This window comes from Eurytemora carolleeae, unplaced genomic scaffold, assembly GCF_000591075.1.
Source record: "Eurytemora carolleeae unplaced genomic scaffold, Eaff_2.0 scaffold1670, whole genome shotgun sequence".
In the NCBI taxonomy this organism is placed as follows: Eukaryota; Metazoa; Arthropoda; class Copepoda; order Calanoida; family Temoridae; genus Eurytemora; species Eurytemora carolleeae.
Window position 1 is genome coordinate 24,729 of NW_019402174.1, and position 3,570 is coordinate 28,298.

Genomic DNA, 3,570 nt, shown 5'->3' on the forward strand with positions numbered 1-3,570 from the left:
ATACAAGTTAAAGAAAAATATTGATGCAACTGCTGCATTCAAAAGAAGCATTTAACAAAGCAATTTACTTTTGACGTGAAATATGGAAGGCTAAGAAGAGGTTTGAAGGGGGGAGAAGAATCGGTTGAAGGGGTGGAGGGTTCTAGACCACCCTACAGTAGTGTGAGTAAGAATAATGAGTTTGGTCAGAGGGGGGATTTTTCTCCGTGTTGCAGGGATACCAGGGATACCAGGACAATATATCTAGTTAAGCATCATTTACCCCCTGCATTCCTTTACCATCCATCCTTCCCAATACTATCATTCATCCACCATCTCCTTCATCCTCCTGTCCCTTCCTTCTTTTCCAGGCCCATCCCTATTATTCAGTATTATGTCGTCTTTAAATATTATGTTACCGAATTCAGTTGCATTTTTATTTATTTGCTTCTCTTTAGTCTTTACCTCTCTTCTTTAGTATCGTCCCTTTTTTCTATTCCCACCTTAGAACTTGAACCCACTGCATTAGTTTACAGTTGCTCTCAATCCATTTTAATCTTTCTTTTCCTTTTCTTCTTCAGTTTCAGTACAGACCGACTTATGCTAAATACATTTGTTCTATGATACATTTTACACAACACATTTATTATTGTTAAAATGCAATTTTAACATTTGTTTTGAATTTTGCATCATAAGTTGCAACACACTGAACTATTGGGATTTTTTAAATAAAAGAAGAAAAAAACTGCAAAATCTACGCAAAAAATAACAGTAATATTCTAATTTTCACACCACTAAATCTTTATTTGATTGAGCTTTATATGGACTGTCTTAAAAATAAAGAAGACTCCTTGACAAATCCAGATAAAGAAACTCAAGAAATGGACAAATTGTTGATTTAAAATATTTCTGATTAATTTTCCAGTTTTCTTTTGTTTTCTAACAATATGGGGTGGTTTATCACCCTTCTCTACTCACTTCTTTAAAGTAGGAGGGGACCTGCATATTCATTCACATTTATTTTACTAAACCTATATGTTCATTGACCTTTATTTTACTAAACGATATTCATTCACCTCCATTTTACTAAACCTATCTATTCATTCTTCTTTATTTTACTAAACCTACATATTCATTTTCTTTTATTTTTACTAAACCTATATATTCATTCTCCTTTTTTACTAAACCTATATATTCATTCTCCTTTATTTCACTAAACCTATATATTCATTCACCTTTATTTTACTAAACCTATAAATTCATTCACCTTTATTTTACTAAACCTATAAATTCATTCACCTTTATTTTACTAGATTTAGAAGAGGGGTAGCTGGAGTTAGATTAGGCTAGACTTAGGATAGGCTTAGCTAGAGTTAGGATAGGGAGTAGCTAGATTTAGGATAGGGAGTAGCTAGATTTAGGGTAGGGTTATATAGAGTTAGGATAGGGATAGATAGAGTTAGGATTGGGATAGATAAAGTTAGGGTAGAATAGAAAGAGATATGATTGGGATAGCTAGAGTTAGGATAGGGATAGATAGAGTTAGGGTAGAATAGGTAGAGATAGGATTGGGATAGATAGAGATAGGGTAGAATAGATAGAGATAGGATAGGGTTAGCTAGAGTTAGAATAGGCATAGTTAGAGTATGATAGGGATAGCTATAGTTAGGACAGGGATAGCTAGAGTTAGGATAGGGGTAGCTGTAGTTAGGATAGGTTATAGGTTAGAGTTAGGATAGGGTTAGCTAGAGTTAGAATAGGTATAGTTAGAGTATGATATGGATAGCTAGAGTTCGGATAATGATAGCTAGAGTTAGGGTAGGTTAGGTAGAATTAGAATTGGGTTAGCTAGAGTTAGGGAAGGGATAGCTAGAATGTAAATTTGGTTAGCTAGAGTTATGATAGGGATAGCTAGAGTTAGGATAGGGATAGCTAGTGTTAGGGTAGGGTTTGCTATAGTTAGGATAGGGCAAGCTAGAGTTAGGGTAGGGATAGCTATAGTTAGGATAGGGATAGCTAGAGTTAGGGTAGGTTAGGTAGAATTAGAATTGGGTTAGCTAGAGTTAGGGAAGGGTTAGCTAGAATTTGAATTTTGTTAGCTAGACTTATGATAGGGATACCTAGAGTTAGGATAGGGATAGCTAGAGTTAGGATAGGGATAGCTAGAGTTAGGATAGGGATAGCTAGAGTTAGGATAGTGATAGCTAGAACTTGAATTGGGGTTATCAAGAGTTAGGATAGAAGTAGCTTTGTCTTCGGTAAGGTTTGAATGAAATCAAGTTGAGATAATACTATTCAAACCTGAATACCTCCTCATCTGTATGCCCGCATAGATTTAGCAATTTAAACAAAATCCCAAAATCTTGAAATTCCTGAAGTCTAGTTGGGTTTCGACTCCAAGTTTAAGGATGTAGTAATTACAAATAATATGGTTATATAACCCTCACTTTTACATTCTTGAATGTATAATAAACTTGGTTCACAGACTTCGAACTTTAAACAAATATCAAGTTAAATATATTGGGTGGTATTTTAGAGCAATAAGGAGAAAGACGGGGGGGGGGGGGTGCGCTGTAATTTAAACTTATATTAAAACCATGAAGATGGTTAAAAATATAAAAAGATGGGGTTTAAACAAAGGTATTTAACAAGATCTCGAATTCTAGCTAATTAATCCCTTAAGCTGTATTTTAAACTGTTTCTCAAAAACAATTATAAAAAAAAAATATAATAATTATCCCTACTGCGCAACAATAGATTATAATGTCGGGGTTTTCTTAAAAACAAAAAGAGATGGGGCGGGGGGATTATCTGATATATAAAGCAAAGCGATGAAATTGTTCGTGTCAGTGTATGTATGTTACTGTCGACAAAACTGTAACACTTAGGATTGGGAAGGATGGATGAAGGATGAAGGATGAAGGATGAAGGATGAAGGAGATGACGGATGAATGATAGGAAAGGGAGGATGAATGATAGTATTGGGAAGGATAGAGATGAAGAATCTAGGATGAAGGAGAGAAAGGATGAAGAATGAAGGATGAAGGATATGGTGGATGAAAGATAGTATTGGGAAGGATAAAGATGAAGAATCTAGGATGGAGGAGAGAAAGGATGAAGGAGATGACGGATGAATGATAGTATTGGGAAGGATAGAGATGAAGAATCTAGGATGAAGGAGAGAAAGGATGAATGATGAAGAATGAAGGAGATGGTGGATGAAAGATAGTATTGGGAAGGATAGAGATGAAGAATGTAGGATGAAGGAGAGAAAGGATGAAGGAGATGACGGATGAATGATAGTATTGGGAAGGATAGAGATGAAGAATCTAGGATAGAGATGAAGAATCTAGGAGAAGGAAAGTACAGGAGGAGAAGGAAAGGACAGGAGGAGAAGAAAAGGACATGAGGAGAAGGAAAGGACAGAAGGTGAAGGAAGAGACAGGAGGAGAAGGAAAGGACAGGAGGAGAAGGAAAGGACAGGAGGAGAAGGAAGGGACAGGAAAGAACATAAGGACAGGAGGAGAAGGAAAGGACAGGAGGAGAAGGAAAGGACAGGAGGAAAAGGAAAGGACAGGAAAGAACATAAGA